Source organism: Rhinolophus hipposideros (genome assembly GCF_964194185.1).
Source record: "Rhinolophus hipposideros genome assembly, chromosome: 8".
In the NCBI taxonomy this organism is placed as follows: Eukaryota; Metazoa; Chordata; class Mammalia; order Chiroptera; family Rhinolophidae; genus Rhinolophus; species Rhinolophus hipposideros.
In genome coordinates, this window is record NC_138054.1 from 14,570,143 (window position 1) to 14,594,640 (window position 24,498).

The following is a 24,498-nucleotide window of genomic DNA, read 5'->3' on the forward strand; positions in this document are numbered from 1 at the left end:
GTGTTCAAAGAACAGAAAGAAAGCCTGCAAGGCCAGCCTTTATACCTCTGAGGGGCCATGGAATTCTTGTCTCTGTTTTCTTCTTTGCTGTTGCTTATCTTCCTCCTGCTCTGAGATCAGTACGGCAGTTACCTCCAGCCGTGTATTATGACATCTCAACTATATCCACTTCCACCATCTGGTCTCAGTTTCTTCTTTCAGGAGAGATGATCTAATTGGCCCAGCTCTTCTCCCCTAACACAGAATCCTTCATGGCTGGCCAGAAACCTAGGAGGCATTCTTGGCACTTTCCCTTATGTCCTGGAGGAAACCCCTTACTGACAGTTCTCCATTCTTCTTCCAAAAGGCCTCCTTAATCTTTTCACATCTCTCTGTCTCTACTGCCACCACCCACACTGTCCAACTCAAATCATCTCTCCCCTGATCTACTGAATTAGTGTATTCATGGGTCTCCTTGTTTTCACCTTACTCACCTCAAATCCGTTCTTAGTAAAAAAGAATGATCTTCACAAAATTGCTAATTGAAGGGATAAACTCATTTGTGGTGGTGACATGTGGTAGAAGCTTTGGGGTGGATTTTTCAGACCTTACCTCTTTGTTGGGAGAAATGCCTCTGGGGAGATATAAAGTAAGGCATTACCAATTCAAGTGTTTGGTTTTGTGGGTGGTATGGATACAGAACCATTGAGAACCACCGCGCCAGCCCAGTGTTTTGGAACTCAGCATCAGCTCGCTCCTGCTAGTGTGGCTTTGACCTTGTGCCCTAGTTCTAATAACTAATTGTGCTCTTCTCCCCGAGCTTCCCCACGTCTGCCCTCGCTGCCTTTATTGACCACTTACCTGCACTGCCGTTACTAGCTATTGATTAGGTCATGTTGACTCCAGATATTGTTCTGCCCACTAGAATAGGTTCTTCCTAGGAGCCTCGTCTGCACCTGTTGAAATCCTCCCTCCGCTCTCGGCCTAGGGTTGCCTGACAGAAAATAAACATAGAGGATGCTGAGTTAAATTTGAATTTCAAATAAACACAAAGGATAGTAAGTTTTGTATCTGTCTGTCCCCAATAGTGCACCTCCTGTGTTGTATCTGGCAACTCTTGCCTAGTGGCCTCCCCACCCCACTGAACAGAACTCGTCCCAGATCTCCACTCCTGCCTACATCTGCCACTGGTGACAGCTGCCTAAATCTGTTCACTGGTGACAGTGAACAAGGCCGTATCGGGGCATTTCCTGTGGTCTGTGTCTATCTAGCAAAGCAAGGTATGCTCTCAAAGTGATGGGGAGGCATCAGTGGACATGCTGCCGTGCACCTTTCCTTGGACACATTGTGTACCTCATCTGTGAGGGAGAGCCTGTCTGGTCACAACACCCTTGGCTGGCTTTGATGGTGTAGAAATCTTCATTTGTAACGTTCAAAAGATCTAGTCACAAAGAGAGCCTTTAAAATAGTTTTACTGTTACAATGAAGTCTAGAGCACCATACTTTCCCTTTGATATCTCTTCTAGTCTCTCGCTCTAGTAGTATTACGGCATTAGCGTCTCACAGAACCTTTGATCAACGAGCTTTACTGAACAATCTAATTCAAACTTATGAAATACTTACCTGGGGATAAGAGAAGTCTTCAATAACTTCATTTTATAGATGAGGAAACTAGAAACAAATTATTTCTAGTCGGCGAAGAGCTTATTTGCAGTTGTGTCAGGAATCAATCAGTCAATAACCTATGAATTTAAAACCAATAATATTGGAACTAATTCATATTCTGACATATTTTTGCCACTGAAATGAGATAAGCTATGAGTGTGGAGAAGTTCTGATGCCAGAAACCCTAAAAAGAGGCGTGAGCCTCTACTTAATGGCCCAAGAATAGGAAGGAACATATTTACACTCACTCTCTGAATACAACTCTTTTGAACACAGCCAAAAGTTAATTTATTTAAAACAAAACTTATTTAAATCAGATTAAAGCACATTGAAAGTTTAAGCTGAGATCTGATCAATATCAAATTATACTTTTGGCTGAGATATCATGTTGGATCTCTCCATAAGGAGCTTTTGGCAAAAAGCTGTGATGTATTTGTTTCTTTAATTCTCTGTTTCCCTGACATTTTCCCCATTGGTAAATAATATGTATATATTTTTAAATGGGCTGTACAACAAACACAAGAGAATAAGAAATGATGCATAAGACAGACCTTCTCAATCACATCGACTTATGCTGTATTTTCCAGGATTCCTAGAAGATACATTTCTCTAATTAGCACATGTTTTCTCACACAGAAACCGACTGATGTCTCAGATAGCTAGGTGGTGAAATATATCACCACTACCAATTATTCACAACATTTTTCATAATACTTGGTTAAGTAGCAAGGTAATTTCAAAATTCATCTTATCTTTATGGACTGGATTGCAGTGAGAAGTTAGTTTTCTTCAGTTATACAAGCAATTATGAAACTGTTTGGCATCGATAAGAAAGCTGGATGTCTTTTTATTTCTTTACTGCTAAGACCATTAGGGCAGTCCACAGCCTATTGTCAACCAAGACATTATACACAGAGCTCATTTCAGGTTAGGTAACAATCTTGTCATTTGGCTGCATCTTTTATTTCTGTAAGAGATTAACCATGATGAAGGAAAGAATTGAGCATGTGAATTGGGCATCTTCTGTAGCTTTTGAAACAAATATGACTTAAACTCTCCTGCATGGCCAGTTTTTTAGTCCAAAGGACAAATATACCTTCTTTGAGCCAGGATATCCACACCACTATGAAGAGTGTCTAAAGGAGGGCATTTTCTCTACTTTCAGGGATGTGGTTGGTAGTCAATATTTACCTAATGCCCTAGGGGAGCTATTGGGAGAAGAGGAATTTGTGAGTTCTCAATTTTCACCTTCTATAGACTCAGAGGGGTGTTTGTTTTTCTTTTTTCAAGCCTTCTGAATGTCTGGAGCTGGGTTTTTCAAATCAAATTTTAAAACTATCCACAAGGAAAACTAACTTTAAGACATAGACAACAGAAGTATTTTTATTCATGGGTTTTGAGTGTGTTGAAACTCATTCAACAATGTCAGAACATGACTAGAAGGAGTTGTTGCTTTAATGAGGTTGTAATGAGAAAACATGGAAGTTTGCTTTTTTTCCTCTGCCTGTTTCAAAACTCATAGCTTAATGGGATAAAACATATTTGAACTCAAGCTCTCAAATAATTTAAAGATATTTCTTAGAGCGTAGTGGTTAAGAGTCTAGTAATTCTGCTACTAAGTAACTGTGTGACTTCTGTCACAGTGGGTAATAAATATTAGCTATTATTATGATTTATAATCGACGAAAAAATAAGGATTTGGGTAAGAAAATTCCAAATTATAGAATGAGAAAATTTTTATACAAATAATTCAGTAAGGATAACTTATTTATTTTATACATTAGGGATTTGACAATAATAAACAGAATAGAAACCATTTTAGATATCTGTTACATTTATTAAACCTGGACATTTTAGTATTTATCAAAATGAAATTATTATGAATGCTGATCTGGTGATTGGAATTGTTCATTTATTTTGCTAACTTAAAATGTATCAAAATGTCTCTTTGATTTGGATAATAATTTTATAATCAGTTCAGGGGTGAGGAGAATTAAATTTTGATGGCTCACTCACAGTTCCAATTAGCTTATTTAAAGGCAGATGAAAGATTTATTATATAGACTATCCTGACTTGAAGGTTAATAGAATAAGTGACAGATCTGACAAAGTGAAATAATAATAGTAATACCTACAATTTATTCAGCATTGTATAAAATCAGGCATTGTAGTTTAGAGTTTTTCATTCATTCATTGCTCTCATTCTCACAACTCAATGAGGTAAGCACCATTACGATCCTCATTTTACAGATGTGGAAACAGAGGACCAGATGTATTAAACTGCTTGCCCAGGTCATGTTGCTGATAAACAGTAGAGCTGGGACTTAGGAACAGATAATCTAACTTTAACATCTTTAGTAAAATCTTTCTAAAACATAAAGAAATGAGCTAATGTCTGTATATGACATTTTTCTAATAGGTTGAAATTATTTAACATAAATTGCTATATTATGGCATATCTATGAATTAGGAAGCATTAATCAGGTAACTATATTTTGTTTTAACGAAAAGCTAATAAGAATAGCTAACTTTGGATTTCTTAATGTTAGTTTAACATAAACACCAATTAAAACAGTGCTGTCCAATATGCCACATATGTAATTTAAAATTTTCTAGTAATCATGTTAAAGTGAAAAGAAACAAGTATCATAATTTTAATAATATATTTTATTTAACCCAATACTATATATTTTTTTCATTTTTTTAATATATCTTTTTATTTTTCAATTACAGTTGACATACACTATTATGTTTGCTTCAGGTGTACACTATAATGATTAGATATTTACATTACTTATGAAGTGATCACTCTGATAAATCTAGTACCCATCTGACACCATACATAATTATTACAAGATTATTATGCTGTACTTGACATCCCTATGACTATTTTGAAAATACCAATTTGTACTTCTTAATCTTTTCCCCTTTATAATCCACCCCCAACCCTCTCCCATCTGGCAACAGTCAAAATGTTCTGTGTATCTATGAGTTTGTTTCTGTTTTGTTTGTTCATTTATTTTGTATTTTAGATTCTACGTGCAAGGTTGGACAATTTAGTTCACGAACTCATCCTAGAAAAAGTGCTACATACCTCATTGCTGAATATCACTGTGGTCATTTTTGAAGTACTCCCCTTGGGAAGCTATGCACTGATGCCAGCATCTAATCCACCCTTCAAAGCAATTTTGGAACTTTTTCTGGAATGGCCATCAGAGCTGTCGTCATATTACCCTTGATGTCCCGAATGTCATCAAAATGTCTTCCTCTCAATATTTCCTTTATCTTTGGGTAAAGAAAGAAGTCATTGGGGGCCAGATCAGGTGAGTAGGGAGGGTGTTCCAATACAGTGATTTGTTTACTGGCTAAAAACTCCCTCACAGACAGTGCCGTGTGAGCTGGTGCAATTGTCGTGACACAAGAGCCATGAATTGTTGGTGGAAAGTTCAGGTCATTTAACTTTTTCATGCAGCCTTTTCAGCACTTCCAAATAGTAAACTTGGTTAACTGTTTGTTCAGTTGGTACAAATTCATAATGAATAGTCCTTTTGATGTCAAAAAACGTTAAAAACATCGTTGCAACAAGTTCGTGAACTTAATCGTCTGTCCTTTGTATAAGTGAAATCTTATGGTGTTTGTCTTTCTCTGACTTATTTTGCTTCGCATAATACACTCTAGGTCAATCCATGTTGTTGCAGATGGCAATATTAGCAAGATTTCATTCTTTTATATGGCTAAGTAATATTCCACTGTGTATATGTACCATTTCTTCTTTATCCATTCATCCATTGATGGAAACTCAAGTTGCCTCCATATCTTGGCTATTGTAAATAATGCCACAATGAACATATGTTTGCACATGTCTCTTTGAAGTAGTGTCTTGGGTTTCTTTAGATAAATACCCAGAAGTCGGATTACTGTGTCCTTCTTTGTCTCCTGTTATAGGCTTTGTTTTAAAGTCTAATTTTCTGGCATACATATTGCTACCCCAGCTTTTTTTGTTTGTTTCCATTTTCATGAAATATCTTTTCCATCCCTTAACTTTCAGTCTGTGTGTGTTTTTCGATCTGAAGTGAGTCTTTTGTCAGCAGCATGTTAGGGTCCTGTTTTCTTATCCATTCAGCCATCCTATACCTTTTAATTGGAGCATTTAATCCATTTACATTTAAAGTGATTGTTGATAGATATGTAGTTATTGCCATTTTATTATTCATATTTTTTATTATTATTTTTTTTGTCTTAAAGAAGACCCTTTAACATTCCTTGTAATATGGGTTTGGTGGTGATGAACTCCTTTAGCTTATTCTTGTCTGGGAAGCTTGTTATTTGTCCTTCGATTCTAAATGATAGCTTTGCTGGGTAGATTAATCTTGTTTGTATGTCATTGCTTTTCATCACTTTGAATATTTCCTGCCAATCCCTTCTGGCCTGCAAAGTTTCTGTTGAGAAATCAACTCAGTCTTATGAGGACTCTCTTTTAGGTAACTAACTGCTTTTCTCTTGCTGCTTTTAAGATTATTTTTTTTGTCTTTAACATTTGGCATTTTAATTATGATGTGTGTTGGTATGGGCCTCTTTGGGTTCATCTTGTTTGAGACACTATGTACTTTCTGGTTTGTATGTCTATTTCCTTCACCATATTAGAGTAGTTTTCTGTCATTATTTCTTAAAATAGGTTTTCAGTTCCTTGCTCTCTCTCTTCTCCTTTTGGTATCCCTATCATGTGAATATTGTTATGTTTGATGTTGTCCCAGAAGCCCCTTAAACTCTCATTATTATTATTATTATTATTATTATTATTATTATTATTATTTGGATTATTTTTTCTTTTTGCTATTCTTGATTGATGTTTTCTGCTACTATATTTTCTAAATCGCTGACTCGATCCTCTGCTTCATCTAATCTACTGTTGATTCCCTGGAATGTATTCTTCATTTCAGTTATTGTATTCTTCATTTCTGGCTGGTTCTTTTTCATATTTTCTTTCTCCCTTTTCATGTTTCCTGTCTCGTGGTTGAAGTTCTCCCTTAGTTCATTGAGCGTCCTTATATCTAGTGTTCTGAACTCTGCATCTGGCCGATTGCTTGTCTCTATTTTGTTTAGCTCTTTTTCTAGAGCTTTGTTCTTTCTTTCATTTGGGACATGTTTCTTTGTCTCCCCATTTTGGCTGCCTCCCTGTGTTTATTTCTATGTATTAGGTAGAGCCGCTATGTTTTCAGTCTGAGAGTGGCATTGTGTAGTAGGTGGGGCCCAGTGGCACAGTCTCCCTGGCCACCTGAGCTGGTTGGTCCAGTATGTCCCGTGTGTGGGTTGTGTGTGTCCTCCTGTTGTAGTTGAGCCTTGGTTGCTGTTTACATGTTAGTGGGAAGGATTGACCCTCAGGCTGGTAGTGAGAACTGGCCATGACTGCAGTGAAGGAGCTGTTAATCAGGGACTGACCTATGGAGTAGGATTTATTTTAGCAGGGCTCTGGTGCCCGCCCAGTTTGCCCTTTGTGTGTGTTGTCCTTGGAGGTGGTCAGGTAACGCTCTGTCTCAGTCTAAAGCTAGTCACTGGGAATGTCAGTCTCAGGGACTCCTGGAAAAGGCCCTGTCACAGGTCAAGTTCAGCCACAGCCTGTGCCCAGCCTGGGGCCATCTGGCATGACCCACAAAGCAATCCACAGATGGCCACTGCTTGTGCTGAACTTGGAGGTGCCTTGAGAGGCCTAGCCACAAACTGAGGCCAGCTGCCACTAGTGCCAGGCTTGGAGCTGCTCAGCCAGAGGTTATGGGACATGCCAAAGCCAGACGTTACTTGTTTGGGTTTTGTGAACCTTTGTGAGATTTTAAGAAAGTCCACAGCATGAGCCAAGACAGGCCATTTGTATGGAAAAGCCACTGGAAGCAGCTTGGGTGGGCCGGCAATTTGGGTGGGAATCACCAAGGTGGGTGAACGGTGTTGGCCAGGTAGATGGAGACTCAGATATGGCAGTCACCTACATCTGCATGCTGGTTGGGGGGAGAGCTCAACAAAATAACAGTGGCCTCTGTCTGCACTTCTGTCTGGGGGAAAGCTGTCCCTCCAGGCTTCCCCTGTAGCCAGATAATTCAGTTTCTCCTCCACTTGTCCCTGGAGGCTTTTGAGCTGTTGTCCTAATGCTAGAGCTCAGAGACAGTGAGTCTACGCATGGATCCTGTAAGAGGAACATCTGGGACTTTAGCCACTCTCTGTCTCAGTGAGCCACAATCTCCACTGGTTTTCACAGCCAGAAGTTATAGGAACTTCTCTTTCCAGCATTAGAACCCTGAACTGGGAATTCTGGTGTGGGGTTAAGACCCCTTGCTCCTCAGGGGTACATCGGCAGCTGAGATATCCCTCTCAGTTTTGAACCACCATGTATGTGTGTGGGACTAGCCTGATTCACATCTCTGACCCTCCTACCAATCTCCATATGGCTTCTTCTGTATACCTTTAGTTATTGGACTTCTGTTCAGCTAGACCTCAGGTGGTTCTCAATGATGGTTGTTTTGTAATTTAGTTGTAATTTTGATGTGGTCATGGGAAGAGGTGAGCACAGCATTTAACCCAATATATTAAAATATTATATCAACATGTAATCAATATAAACACTATTGATGAGATATACTTTTTGAGGGCTTTTGTTCCAAATCTTCAAAATCTGGTGTGTATTTTTTACTTACGGAACATGTCACTTTGGAGTGGCCCTATTTTAAGTGCTCAATAGCTACATGTGGCTAGTGGTTATTGAATTGGACAGTGCAACTATAGAAGATCTTTTTAGGGAATAAAATTCACTATTTTACATATTTTAAAATGGTGAGACTAGGAAAGGATAGTTATACATCCATACAATAATTTCTCAGCTTTAGTTCCTTCATTTCCAACTCAACTAATTGGATTAACAGCTGCCACTTAACCTGTTTAAATAATATCCCCCACCAGGTAAGGTCACAAATTTTAGAAGGATGGTTTCCTTATAATCTTGTAATTTTGTCTAAGAGCTAGAATGGAGCAGACCTTAAGGTAAAATTAAATCTCATTGGGCAAAATGAATGTCTGCAAGAATACCCACCTCACAGAATAATGCAGAACCAGGTCACTAGGAAAATCACTGAGTGTGGACCCAGTGTGGATTTTGCAAACGTTCAGCATCTGAGAGCAGAGATGGACAATTCAATAGCTCCTTATTGTTCTGTATTCAGTCCCCAACCAGGCACTAAAATATAAATCAACAAACATTTATTAAGGATCTTTGTTTTGGGTTCTTCATTGAAAAATTACTAAAATATGCTAATTGAAAAGAAAAACCATACAAACCAAACAATACTGAGCTGTTTATAGTAACAAGTAATAATAATCCCTTCAATTCCTACTCTAGTTTGGGAGATAATCACTCTTAACAATTAGGTATGTATTCTCGGAGAATATATATCTGATTTATCAATGTGTCTATATCTGTGTTTCTATCTATCCAGAACTTTTTTGTACAGAAATGAGATCACCCCATGTATATTGCTGTACATCCCCTCTTTTTATTTAATAAAAGATCAATATCTTTATGTGTGTTTTATATACTTTATTCTTTTTAATGGCTGCATAGTATATGGTATGAATGCACTAAATTTATTTAACTACATCACTGTTGATGAACATACAAGATGTTTCACATTATTGTTGTTATAAAAACTGCAGCAACACACATCCTTGTACATCTATCATTGCACACTTGTATATTCCTGCTTGAAAGATTTCTAAGAATCGAGATAGCTGGGTGAAAGGTATATACATTTTAAATTTTGACAAACACTGCCAAACTGCTTATCAGCCTGTAGGAAAGACCTTGTCTCTTGACTTCAACTGGAAATACCAATGTTCCTGTTACAGGAAAATGGCCACTCTTTCTGAGGAACAAGCTTTCTGTTCTCCACCATAAAATGGATCTTATATTTCCTTGAATTAATATGTGTGGTTTCAATTGGTAATAACATTGTTCTGCTTTATGGCTTCTCAGGTAGGTAGCAAACACAGAAAACACCAGCTACCCTGGGGTTTGATTATGTTTTTGACATTCCTTTGGTGATTCACAAATGCCAGAAAATAAATGCCATGCTCCCTGAGGTCTAAATGAAGACACTGTGGGTTTTGGACTCAGTCACCCATCTTTCAAGAAGACATAGTATAGGTTGATGACTCATTCACCCTTGGTAGCTATCCTCTAGCTCTGTCCTTTAGAGGAAGCCTCGCTGTAGGTTTGCTAGTACTTTTCCTTCCCTCTCCAAGAATTTCCATGGAGGGGATGCCTAGCGTGTGCCAAGGTTAGCGTCTGCCTCCCTTCTTCGGAGCGTCATGGCCTGCAGTACATTGCGGGTCCTTGGTACAGAGTAAGTCAGTGCTCATGGTAAATGCTTAGCAATCACAGCCAGCAGCTGAGCAGTGGCAGCAGCTGAGATTCACAATGCACCAGGAAAGTTGTGTTTTAGCCTGTTGAGGTTGTAAGTGTATCCTGTGTTTACAGTTAAAAATTAAAGCCCCCTCTCCCTCTCTCCTCCTGGAGCTTTCGGCGAGATAGATACAGGATTTGGGTGAAGAGAGACCAGACCCACTTGAGGAGAAGCCTGGTGAAAGGAGGAGGAGGTACGTTATCCCTTGGCAGCTCCGTGCACGCTGCGGCAGTGGCAACAGGAGCGCCAAATACCAGTTGCTCAACACTTTATCAGTTTGCACTGCTCTTTCTTCTCTCTTCAGTGTATTTCCATTTTGAGGGTTCAGCTCCATAGAAGGAAGGTGTGCTGGGGGCTTTAGGAAGGTCCCATGTGGGAAGCCAAAGGGGGTGCCTACTAGGAAGGAAATAAGATTGACCCTGGGCCTCCTCCTTCTCCCTCTCCCCTCTCGCTGGGGCAAGACGTACGATTTGGCGAGGAAGACTGAGAGAGGGGTGTGTTTGTAGTGGTGGCGGCTCCTTGGGGGTCCTCGTCCCCTTGGAGCTCTCAGACTGCCGAGGAGAAGGGCGGGAGTCCCGGCGGCGATGGCTCGGTGGGTCCCGGACCTTGGGCGCCCAAGGGTCCCCATTAGGCCCCGGGCCCCGCGCGGTTGCCATGGCGACGCAGGGTCGGCGGTTCCGCGCAGTGGAAACAAAGCCGCCCGCCAGCCCGCTCGCTTCTCGCCCGAGCTCCTCCTCCGTGGGCACCTCCCTCCCTCCCAGGCGCCGCCGCCGGAGCGGCTCTCGGCCCGGAGCCCGCCGCCGCCGCCGCCGTGGGCCAGGTAAGGCCAGCGTGCCCGCGGCCGGGGAGGGTCGGGGGCGCGCCGGGGGGTGGGGGTCCGCCCGCCGCGGGGAGCGGGCGCCGGGCCGGCTGCAACCGAGTCCCCGAGGGGCGCGTCCCAGCTGGGAGACGGCCTCCCCCGCGTCGCGGAGCCTCCCGCCCGGCCGCCGGGGCGCTGAGGCCGGAGGACCGCGGCAGCGACCGGCCGGCAAACTTCGCGCCAGGGGCCGCGGGCGGGCTGAGCCTCCTCCCGGGCACGGCGGCCGGGCCACCGTCCTGGCGCCACTCGACGGTCCGCGCCCCGCGGGGCTCGGAGCTCCGGCCGTGTTCTCCTGGGATGTGCTTTTACAGAGGCGGTGGGTGGTACCTACCTACATTCATGTTCATCCTCTCTCTCTCTCTCTCTCTCTCTCTGTCTCTCTCTCCCTCCGTCCGTCCCTCCCTCCCTCCCGTTATCGAGGCTTTTAGAAAAAAAAAATGAAAATCTTATCTTTGGAGTTTCATGTTTCATAGTTTCTTCTCTTTGGGGATGGGATGGGAGGCTTGTAAGGGGTACACTTAAGACATTTTTTACAATCTCTGAAAGCAGAGCTCATTTTTCTATGCCTGCGACTGAAACATTTTGAGGTGCTTCTGAAGTTCGTTTGGATTTTAAACATAACGACCTTTATCTCTGGAGGGTGTCGTTGCCCCTGGAACTACCTGGGAACGGTAGCCCGGGTTTCCCATCCAGCAATACCAGAGTTAATAGCAGGACCAGTACTTTGTAGATTAGGTCCTTGGCACCTGTGTCATTGCTATTGTTTCTGGCAGGTATTGTGTCCATGCTTTAAGAACTGGAAAATGCTTTGCGTTTTTATATGTAAGGAAGCAATCTAAAGCACCTCTGAAGGCAAGTGGCTAGGTGGTGTTTGCATGTGTTTATGAGTGTGATAAGGGTTATGATGCCGTCGCCAAGGGCATAGGGGTACTGGCTGGGGAATTGCTCAAGTTATGTACCCTCGCCTTTCTGAGAGCCCCCACGCCTGCCATCATTTCGTGATATTTAGTTTGTTGCAGATGCAAAGAATGTATTAAAATTGTGAAGACTGTTTAGTGGCTACTTAAATATCTTACGTGTACTAATGTGAAAGACAGAACACTACTCATTTTCAGAAATATGGCTCATCAATTCAGAAGGAAATTATTTGTTAATATTTGTTTTAATTGGTGAGAGATGTCACACTGATAACTGGAAAATGAGTTAACTAAATTGTATACCCAATTTAGTAAAATAATTTGTAAATTGGAATTGGTCAGTTAGCGAACATTACATGGAATACAAGAAATTACATCTTTGCTAAAAGGTAGTTAATGAAAAGAAACCAATGATCCAAATGGCACGGATCATTTTGAATTGCAGTTAAGTTAATGAGAATTATGGATATTAAAGCTACTTGAGGTGTCAGGCATAAAGTGATTATCTAATATTCCTCTTCTCTCCTTTGGGATTTCAACCCCTGTTAGCCTGCTGATTACTAGGTTTCTAAGCCTGTTCCTATTTGCTACCAATTTTAAGTAATGTCACTTCAGTAGACGATTGTATTGGACATTAAAAGGATGAAGTTGCAACAACAGTTTGGAGATTATTTCACAATTGGTTTTGTTTTTAACTGCATTTTACTTGTAGAGTGAGTCACAGATGCTCTGCTAAATACTCTTTGGTAATGGTAATGAAATGATACATTGACTAAAATGAGGTAGATCTGTTTTGAGAAGATAAAAAGGTGAGAAAATAAGGATTTTCTCATTTAAGCAGGAAAGACAATCAGAATATTAAAGCCTAGGCTTATTATTTAGGCATAGAATGCTATTTCATGTTTTGTGTTCTTTCTGAAATACGAAGAGTATATAGCTTTATTCAGATCTTTGTTAGCAAATCCAACATTCAAGTGCAAGGACTCCGGACCTACTTTTCTAGCCAGATGGAACTCTCACGGTGAGTTCTAGCCCGAACATTTATGCTGTGGCCCCAAGTTTGTTTTCTGAAGAATGGAAATATCTAATGTTAATTCAGCACAATAAAGACTTACGTTTTGCCTTTGCTGCTAGCTCACACAAGACCCAAGATTTAATATAGTTTGGCATCTTTAAAACTGTGTCGTTTTCTGCCAAAAAATAAAGTCAATATACATGAGAAACAATCTTGTATTGCAAGCACTGCTTTGTTGTAGTGGTTTTATTTACACAAGCTCTGAAGCATGAAATGAAGCTTTTTCAGTGCAGTGAAAAACAATAATTTGGTGTGTTTATATATGTTACTACTGTTCAGAGATGTATGCATAACTTGATAATGAAAGAAAAAAATACTGTGATTCCACAATATCTATCTCCTTAGGAAATACAAATGGAAAGTGTGCTTTATGTCCGTGGTTTAGATTAGCCACCTGGTGGAAGTAGGGAACAGCACAGCACATTCTCAGGTGTATAATACCATTCGTCACTCTTACTGATTCACAGTGCTTTAACATGTTTGCATTTCTAGGCTTAAGAGTCTTAATTTTATGAAGTAAAACCGGTTCCCATTTTTGGTATAAATTGTAAAATATGGTCTAGAATTGTAACCACAGCCATTGTTTTACCTGAAGAATTCTGTTAACTTAGCTTTATCAAGCATGCCCAAAGACATAAAATAAGCCAAGAAATGTTCATGTTTAATTTAGGATTAACATTATACTTCTGCCGTTGAAAGTCTGTTGTTTGTAACCATATGAGCCCGCATGGGCAGCATAAGGCCACTGAAGCCTTTATTGGCTGTTTCTGGGTCAACATTCTCTTGTAATTTCTCGTTGCACTGTGATAACATGATGACTGGGTGGTAATTTAGCATCTAGTACAATGTGCTGTAACATTTTATAAAAGCGCATTTGGGAAAGATGATAGTTTTTTAATGATTTCTTCATTATCAAAACACTTAGGTTTGGATTTGTGGCTGGGGAGGACAACGTAGCCAGCCCTGAGACCTCGTAGCAAAAGGGCAATAAATGTAAGGTATTGTTAACCTGACCTGCTGTGCATGGTGGGTATTGATTACAAATACTGTGCTAAGGAAAAGCAGGGAAGACATAGGAAGTGGTGGCTTGTGATATGGATTATTAATAGTGATTGATGGTGGTTGAAAAACTTTTGGGGTATGTGTTTCATTTTTTTTATGCTGTCAATTAAAATGAAGATAAAATGTCTTAAGCCATTTCGGAAACCACAGTGCATGGGGAAAATGCATGCGTTTATACTGTCTGGCACATAATTGGAGTGTTGTAAATATAGTTTGAAGTCAATGATTGATTTCCTTACATGTCACTTACTTGTAGCAATCATATACTATAGTTTTGGACATCAGCAAACAAATATTTATCAAGTGTTTCCTTCTGTATACTCCATATTGCTTGATATAAGCTATCTGAGCTCTTATAGATGAGAAATTGTTTTCCAACTATTATGAGTATTTGTTTTATCTTATGTATAACTCATTATGTACAATACCCAAATAGTCTCTTCTGGCCTAGTTTTCAGCTTTCCTTTTCTTAGGGGAAAACTTACCAGTTCAATCCATAATGCTTTTAAAATGATTTTATATTCCCAGGGCTTTTAAAAAATATGATTTGGTTAATTTGTTATTCAACCAGAAGAATATTGGAACCTCAGTTTATAAGGATGTGCATTTAGAAAAACACATATTTTAATCCTTAATTTCACTTTTTGGACATTTATAGAGGTTGTATGATGGGTAGGAAAATCCGGGATCCTGTTAGGTGATTGATTGCTCATTGCCCGAGTGTCTTGAATTAGATACCTGCTTCTTTACCTTATCATCAATGGAAGTGAAAGCCCAAGGATCTTGACGTAGAGCCTTCAGTGAGTTAAAAAATGTTAGTTTAAAAAGAGATTAATATACACTGAGAGCCTGCAGGGCTTGGTGGTAAAGGGGCGGGGAGGAAAAAAGACTGATGGCACTAATAATCTCTTCAACACCTTAAGGTCCAGAATCCTGAAGCAATTACCCAAGGGCTGTTTACGTGGTTTCCAGAAGCTGGCCACTCCTACAACACAGATAGATGCTGGCTCTGGATGCTTACTCCCCCACCTTTACTGACTAAAAAGGGATTCCTTGGAATTGTGGTGCAGCGCACTTTGAATATTATACGCCACAAATTAGGGCAGAAAAGGAAAGGTTTTCCACATGGGTGTATTGTATAATCTAATCAGTCAAGTAGGCCAGTTAGTTAATCAGGACAGTAAGGGAACTATGAAATAAAACTATGTGTTTACCGAACATATTTGATATATTTAAATGAGAAATTGCGTTTCTGAGTGATAGTACATTATAAATCGTCTTCCCTCTCTTATAACCATAGTCATTCAAGGGAGACATGACATTTTACACAGTTTTATCACTATGTCATGTGTCAGGCATAGTTGTATTGAAGAACAGATGTTAACCAAACTCTTGAATTGTGAATCTACAATCAAATGTTTCTGTATGGTCTTATCTGGCATTTCCTCTTGTTATGTATGGTTTCTTCAGACCCTGTTTAATATGATTGCAGCTCCATCTTGTTTTCTATCCATCAATCAGACCCTTACCAATGCTTCCTCTGGGCCAGGCACTTCTGAGCACGTCACAAATATTAATTTATTTAATCTTATGAATTAGGTACTATTATACTCCCCAGATTTAAGGAGGAAACTGATGTGCTCTCTCTGTCATATTAACCCAAAGGTACACAGAATGTACCAGAATCCTGACTTCTTTATGTCAAGGAATACAGCAAGCTTTACTTTTCAATTCACTGATATGTTTTAAGTAGAGAAATTAAAGGCACTAATTGTTATGGCACTTGGGCTTTTTTTCTTATTTTAATGAAAAGAAACAAAACCTAAAGTCATAAAACAAGAAGCCTTTCTTTATGGCATGTTGTGACATGTACCAGTATTTTCTGTACAAAGAGAAGATACTTTCTGAAGATAGTTCTTTCACTTATTATTTGTATTCATACATTAAAAATATATGTTTTCTATGGTGTTAGCCTTGCTATATACATGTAAATATATCTTTTAAATGTTTCTCTATTTTTCACTACCTTATGTGGACTACTCCTATTCTTTTCTTAGCTAACTCTAACCTGTCCTAAGGATTAAGTGATATTCCTCTGTCACTCTCTCTCGTCCACGAGAACTCTGTGTGTACCTTTTTTTTTTTGAAGCAATTTAGCATGTTCTTTGAAAATATGTCTGTCTGTGTTTTTTTGTGCTGGACTTTCAAGCTTCTTAAGAAAAGGTACTATGTCCTACTTATTTCCAAAGACAAAGTAGGTACACGTATGCTTTGCTTAATTGAATACTTTTTTATGAGATATAAAATTATTGTGTTTTCAATCTAGTTCCAAAGTCAGTATTGAGAGCCTGAAGAAAGTCAATTTTAGGGGCATAGGAAACGGACTCAATTTTCTTGTAGTAGTGGTACTTCAGTTATCTAAGTTTCAAAATGTATAATTAGGGCACTATAAAATTAATTTGAGCTTTTAGTTATTTGAAATACAGCATTAGAAATCAAATATCACAATTCCATTTTCAATTATTTGGATTCCTGATGTTCATGTCATAAAAGGATATATATAAAAAGCATAAAGAACACTATCTAGCTTAATTTTTATACTAGCAATTATGGATAAACTTCTAATTATCCTAGTTAAAGACAGCAAAAAATGGATCTTCGGAAATCATTTACATTTGTCTTTATAATACTTTCAGTTTTTTACCTCCTCTCCCCCCTTTTCATCCCCCTCATAAACACATATTTACACTGTCTCCATAGAAGGGTCATTTAACATTTTCAGGGAGCCTTTCTCATTTAAGCTATATGAAAAGTAAGATTAAATAAATGAGAGACAGATGTCCATAAAAACAAATAATGAAGCATAGTTCTGTAAGTTCTTTAAATCATAAATGTAATTTGTTGAGCACTTATTTAGTACCAGTACTCTATTAAGTATGCTACACAAACTATCTTTTGATCTTCACAATAACTCTTGTTTCCTTATCTATAAAATGCTAATAAATACCTTACCCAAGATCACACAGAGTCGGTAAATTTAAAAACATGATTTGTATGGATAAATCACAATCTGAAGTTGACTGTGATTGCTTTGTTAATTACCAGCAGACAACTACTTCCCGCTTCAGTGAAGATGCTTTCTGGTTTGTATGCTTTGGAAAAAGTGGCAGTTGCAGACTGCCTGGTGGGGCAGATTCAGAATGGGAGTTGTGGTCAGTTTAAAGAGGGGAGGTGGTTCCTAGGAGGTAATCAAGAAAAGTAAGTTTTTGTTTATGCTTATTGCTGCAGACTCCAGGTGGGTTTTTGGGGTAGAAGGAGGGGGAGAACTCTTCCCTTTAAATCTATCTTTAGAATTCTAAAATACAAAATTAAATGAAATTGTCTTCTCTTTCCTGAATTTCATTTAATTTTATACTGTGACCTGGATTGGGAATTAACACAGAAAAGGGCCATAGAGATGAATAGGATGAAAAGAAATGAAATGAGAAGTAACTCAATAAATGTCGTGTACCTTAGGCTGGACTTCTCTGAGGCTCTTTGTTACTGCATGAGATCCTTCCCTTACGATGCTAGAGGTCTGGGGTATAGGGTCAGGATGAAGTAGAAGGCTTGAAAACTCTTCTCCTTTGGGTCATTCTCCTGTACGTCTTCAGTTTTCCCTGGAATTCCTAGTGCAAACTTTTTTTGGTAACTACTGAGAAAAAAGGAACAAGGGACTTTTAGTTATAGTCTCAACAGCATGCAAAAGCTCTCTTTTATGAACAACTAGTTACACTTTTTGTCAATGTGAGCTTTTTTCCACATTTAAGGGCAGGATGAAAGGCAGTACAGGTCCATCCATATTGTTGCAGATACTAAGATTTCCTTCTTTATGTCTGTGTAATACTCCGTTGTATAACTGTACCACAGTTTCTTAATCCAGTCGTCTACCGATGGGCATTTTGGTTGTTTCCATGTCTTGGCTATTGTATATAGTGCTGCAATAAACATAGGAGTGCATAAAGATTTTTGAATTGGAGTTTTGGATTTCTCCGGATAGCTACCTAGGAGTTGAATTGCTGGGTCATAAGGTAGTTCCATTTCCAGATTTTTGAGATACCTCCATACTGTTTTCCATAGTGGCTGTACCAATCTGTAATCCCACCAACAGTGCATGAGGGTTCCCTTGTCTTCGCTAAGTGAAATAAGTCAGACAGAGAAAGACAAATACCATATGATCTCACTTATATGTGGAATCTAAAGAAAAGAATAAATGAATGAACTAATCAGAAACAGTCTCAGAGACATAGAGGAAAAACTGAGGGTTGCTAGATGGGGAGGGGGGATAAAGGGGAAGGTGAGGGCATTAGAAAGCACAATTGGTAACCACAAAATCACCATGGGGATATGAAAGTCAATTTGGGGAATGTAATCAGTAATGTTGTAAAGATTTTGTAGGGTACCCGATGGACACTTGTCTCATTAGGGAGACAACCTCAGGGAAGATGTAGATGCCTGATCACTGCACTGTACACCTCAAGCTGAAGCTGAACAATAATGAATATCAACTACAACTATATATATATATATATATATATGTACATAATGTGTATATAAATATATATATATATATATATATATATAATGTGTATATATATATAGTTAAAAGAGGTGGAGTACAGCATTAGGAATAGAGACAGAGACAGTGGAAATGTAATGGCTGTATGTGATGTCAGAGGGGTAGTAGATGGAGAGAGGGGCGTTATCACTGTGTGGGATATAAATGATAAATGTCTAACTATTATACATTGTTTTGTACACCTGAAACTAATTTAAAAAAAAGAAAAGAAAGAAAGTCAGTAAAGCATTGTGATTTATAGCATGAATTTTGAAGCCAGACAACCTGGATTTGAATCTTGGCTTGGCTACCTTCCAGCTGTATGACCTTGGGGCAGCTACTTAATTGTGCTGTGCCTTCATTTCATTACCTGTAAAATGGGGAGAAAAACATTACTTACTTCTCTGGGTTGTGAGGATTAAACAAATTAATATTTGTAAGCTACTTAATTATTAGCTATCACAAGTAAGCTTTTTGTACAGAAATACAACTAATATTTTATTTTTTCACAGGTACAAATAAAAATCTAGATTTCTTTAGGCCTTCATATTCAATATATTTGTCTTATTCTGTTTATAAATCTGGTAAATGTGAGCAATCACCTTTACTTTTTCTTTGATGAAACGTTAGTTCAGATGGAACAGATTCAGTTCCGTTAACTATCAGCCCCATTTATAAACTTAGCTAAATTTAAACCCTTAAATATTTTCAATTGCATATATAAATTTAATAAATTTGGCTTTCTATTTAAACAAATCAGATGCTTATTGGGCAAATTTATGACCCATATGAATAAAACCTTTCCAAATACTTAGCCTAAGTTTCTTTGACTGTTCCATCACTTATAAAATTAATATTTTATAGACATAGCCAAATCCTCTTAAACATTTCAATCTAAATAAATCATATGGCTAAATTTATCACACATTTTAGATTAGAATTATAAGGCTAATCTGTGAGTTTATATCAGATTCTTTTAAACACTAAAAACAAAACAATTGTTCACAAACTGTTCCAATTAATGTAAAACATATTTCTAAGCTTTTTTGAAAAGTATTAATATGAGTCTGATTTTCGTCATCATGTTTGAATTTAATTCTAGACCTTCTCTGGACTGGAAAGTTACTTACCTACTAGGAGGAAGTTCATTATCTCAGATAAGCTGGAGGTACCATTTCAGAAGAGCTTTAGTTTTCATACCATTCCATTCTGATTTCAAGTTATGGCTTGACCATTTTTCATGAAAATATCCTTATTGATTACAGATTTAAGGCTTAGATACTTGCACCCAGGCTGCATAGATCCTGGATAATTCTTCTCGTGACATCAGTGGATAGGCTTGGCCTTCATTTATAGTCACTATGACAACAGGTGACTCCAAACCATGCTTTTCAGATAGAATTAGTATTTTAATTCTTAGACCAGGGCTGTCCAATAAAATATGTAATGTTAAGTTTCAGGTAGCCATAGTATAAAAAAAGCAAAAAGTAATTAATTTTAATTTAATTTAAATTTTAATTTAACTTTATTAAAACCAACATATCCAAAATATCATCATGATTTCAACATATAATCAATATAAACACTGTTAATGATATATTTGACATTCTTTTTATTTTTTTGCATGAAGTCTTTGAAATCTAGTCTATACACTTACAGAGTAATCTCAATTCGTATGCTAAATTTTCAGCGGTTACAATGAATGATAGTCCTGCCAAAATGGTAAAGTTGTATCTGATAGAAAAATATTTTACATTGCTTCAGTTTTTAAATTAAAATGAATAAAAATTAAATTAAATTAAAATTTTAGTTCCTTAGTTGCACTTGCTGCGTCCAAGCGCTCAGTAGCCAAAGGTGGCTAGTAGCTCCCATAGTGGATAGTGCAAGCCTGATTCAGACCTATTCTTCAGCTAATTCTTTTTGATCTGCTTTGGGTTATGTCCCACTACTGTTTCAGATGGCTTCTTTCACTCAGCTGGATTCCTCATTTCTCTAGCTCACAGTAATTTTAATGGTGTCTGATTGGCTCGACAGGCATTTTAATGTCATTTCATTAAGTTCAACTGTTCCAACTTTTTTCTATCTTTCTGAGGGGCTTCTAACACAATTAAAAAAATTCGCTTACGACAGCAGTAGTAGTTTTGAAGGAGGTACCGTGGGGTAAGCTTATGACATCTCTGTTTCATCCAAGGTAGTTTGCCATTTAGATGGAAATGCTAAGACTTTAATGTAATCCAGGTGTGAGCTCAAATGCTGCCTGGCAACCCTCCTCCTTTTTCCTGATCTGCTCATTATCCTGCTTTTTCTAGACAATCATTTATTCTCTTCTTTTCTCCCTTCAAACCTGTACCCCCTTCCTCCTTCCTGATCCATCTAGAAGCAGATGACCTTGCTTCTAGAGAACTTCCACGGGCTTTCCACCACTGCATGTGTGGCCTCGCCTCCTTCTGAACCCATACACATTGCCACCTCCAATGGGACTCTAAGTGACTGGGCGCCTCTCAGCAGCCATCCCCTCTGTTGTGCATTGTGTGTCATCCCCTCTTGCCCACTCACGGATGATGGTCTTTCTCTGTCATCAGTTTCCCCCACTATTGGATCGTTTTAATCAGTTTACATACTGTAATGTTACAAACTGAAGTCATTTAAGCTCGTCTAAAAACAAAAAAAACACGAAACAAACACAATACAATACTTACTGAACCCCTACATTTTTCTTCAGCTTCTACAGCATTTCTCTGCTCTTCGTCTTAGCAAAACTTTCTGAAAGTTGTTTACACTGTTCTTCCCTATTTCTGTCCTCTCATTCTTTTTTTTTTTTTAAGTTTCAGGTGTACAAAGCAATGTAATAGACGTTTAAACCCCTCATAAAGTGATAACCCACCCCCCCCCAAGCTACTACCCATCTGACACCATATATAGCTATTACAATACCATCGACTATCTTCCCTGTGTTATATTCCACATCCTGTGACTATATATAGCTATATATTTAGTTATAGTTGACATTTGATATTATTCTACTTCAGCCTCAGGTGTGTAGCTCATCGGTCAGGCACCTACACAGTCTATGACGTGACCCCCCTGATAAGTCCAGTGTCCCTCTGGCGCCTTACATGATCTTTACAACATTGTTGATTATATTTCCCATACTGCATTAACTATGAATTTATATTTCTTAATGCCTTCATCTTTTTCACTAACCCCTAACCCCATTCCCTTCTATCACCCTGACAGATCTGGTACCTATCTGGCGCCATAGCTAGTTATTACAATATTGTTGACTATATTCCTTATGCTATAACCTACATTCCTGTGACTACTGCATAACACCCAATTTGTTCTTCTTAATTTGTTTCCCTTTCACCCATCCTTAAAACCCCTCCCATCTTAAAGAAGTCTCTCTAAGAGTCCTTGTAATACTGGTTTGGTGGTGATGAACTCCTTCAGCTTTTTCTTGTCTGGGAAGCTCCTTATCTGTCTTTCAATTCTAAATGACAGCCTTGCTGGGTAGAGCAATCTTGTTTGTATGTCATTGCTTTTCATCACTTGGAATATTTCCCGCCATTCCCTTGTTGCCTGCAAAGTTTCTTTTGAGAAATCACCTGACAGTCTTATGGGGCTCCCTTATAGGTAACTAACTGCTTTTTCTCTCGCTGCTTTTAAGATTCTCTCTTTGTATTTAACCTTTGGCATTTTAATTACGATGTGTCTTGGTGTGGACCTCTTTGGGTTCATCTTGTTTGGGACTCTGTGCTTCCTGGGCTTGTATGCCCATTTCCTTCACCAGGTTAGGGAAGTTTTCTGTCATTATTTCTTCAAATAGGTTTTCGATTCCTTGCTCTCTCTCTTCTCCTTCTGATATCCCTACAATGGGAATGTTGGTACACTTGATATTGTCCTGGAGGCCCCTTAAACTCTCCTCAGTTTTTTGGATTCTTTTTTCTTTTTGCTGTCTTGGTTAGGTGTTTCCTGCTACCTTATCTTATCTTCTACATGGTTGGATCCTCAAATGCTTCATCTAATCTGTTGATTCCCTGTAATATATTCTTTGTCTCCATGATTGTATCCTTTATTTCTGACTGGTTCTTTTTCATGGTTTCCATCTCCATTTTTATGAGATCACTGAGCATTCTTATAACCAGTGTTTGGAACTCTGCTTCTGATACATTGTTTATCTCTGTTTCACTTAGTTCTTTTTCTGGAGCTTTGTTCTGTTCTTTTCATTTGGGACACGTTTCTTTGTCTTCCCATTTTGGCTCCCTCCCTGTAGTAGGTAGGGCTGCTATGTCTTCCAGTCTTAGTAAGTGGCCATATGTAGTAGGTGAGCTGTGGGGTTCAGTGGCACAGTCTTTATGGTCACCTGAGCCATGCACTCCAGGTGCGTCCCTCGTGTGGGTTGTGTGTGCCCTTCTCTTGTAGTTGAGCCTTAGTCGATAATTGCACATCACTGTGAGGGACTGACCCTTGGGCTCACTGGTTGTGAGGACTGGCCTTGACCACAGTGGAAGTGTTGTTGTGACCCTACAAAGCAGATCTGCCTCAGCAGGACTCTGGTGCCTGCCCAATCCGCCCCTTGGGTGCGTCATACTTGGAGATGGCTAGGTGATGCTCCAGCTCGTTTTGAAGCTGGCCCCTGGGGGCACTAGACCCAGGACCACCTTGGAGGGGATCCAGTGTAAGTCTACTTCAGCCACAGCCTGTGCCTCATCTCGTGTCACCTAGAGGGAGCCAGAAAGAAGTCCGCTGATGTCTCCCGCCCGTGCTGTGCTTGGAACTGCCTTTGAGAGACCAAGCCACGAACCAAGGCAGGCTCCCACTAGTGCCGGCTTAGGGCTGCTCAGCCAGAGGTACAGGACATGCTCAAGCCAGATGCTGTTTGTCTGGGTTCCACGAACCTTCAAGAGACCCTAGGAGAGTGCAGCTTGAGCCAAGGCAGGCGGTCTGCATGAGAAAAACATTGAAAGCGCCTGGGTATGCCCAAAAGTTGGGTGGGGCCAGGTCTCAAATCACCAGGGCATGGCGAATGAATAGCGGAGACTCAGAAATGGCGGCCACCTGTGTTCTTGCGCCAGGGAGGGTGAGGGCTCAACAAAGAAACAATGGCCTCTGCCCGCTCCCCAGTGCAGGAGAAAGCCATCTCTCTAGACCCCATCCCAAGCCGGACAACTCAATTCACACTATTTGTCCCTTGTGCCTTTCCAGCTGCTGCCCCAGCGCTGGAGCTCAGAGCCAGTGATTCCACTGGTGGGGAAGTCCACGCACAGTCCCTTTAAGAGGAGCGCCTGTGAGTGCAGCCAAACTGCCTCTTTCAGTCACAATCTCTGCTGTTTTTCACAACCAAAAATTATGGGGACTTCTCTGCCCAGCACTGGAACCCTGGGCTGGGGTGGGGCTGGTATCTCTCGCTCCTTTAGGGGATGAGAGGACCCCCACAGCTGAAATAGCCCTCCTGATCGTTAATGGTCACACACAGGTGTGGGACCAGTCTGTGCCGCGTCTCTGCCCTTCTTACCAGTCTGGAGGTGGCTTCTTCTGCATGTCCTCAGTTGAAAGGCTTCAGCTCAGCTTGATTTTAGGCGATTCTCAATGATGGTTGTTTTGTAGATTAGTTGTAATTTTGATGTGGTTGTAAGAGAAGGTTAGCACAGTGTTTACCTACTGCACCATCTTGGTTGTCCTCTCTGTCCTCTTATTCTTGAATCTATTTCAGTTAGGGGCTCATACCCATTACTCTGCTGAAAGTGCTTCAGAATGACCTTGCCAAATCCAAGATCAGTTCCCAATCTTCCTCTTACCCAACCTATCAGTGAGATTTGACAGTCCATCCATCCCTTCTTCTTGAAAGACTTTCTTCACTTGGTATATATGTTAGCTGTTGCTTTAGTAATGCTGCATTA

At 39.5% G+C, this 24,498-nt stretch overlaps 1 protein-coding gene across 4 annotated transcripts in view; it reads left to right on the forward strand.

The window, feature by feature from the left end:
- Positions 1 to 10,219: 10,219 nt before the first annotated feature.
- RNF182 (ring finger protein 182) overlaps positions 10,220 to 24,498 on the forward strand; it is a 62,923-nt gene continuing 48,644 nt past the window's right edge. The window contains exon 1 of one of the 4 annotated variants that reach the window (XM_081056403.1): positions 10,220 to 10,281. The gene's annotated coding sequence lies outside the window, so the exon portion shown is untranslated. Of the gene's footprint in view, positions 10,282 to 10,685; positions 10,909 to 11,175; positions 11,264 to 24,498 lie in introns of those variants that run through there. The other 3 variants (XM_081056400.1, XM_081056404.1, XM_081056401.1) reach the window with 3 other exon arrangements.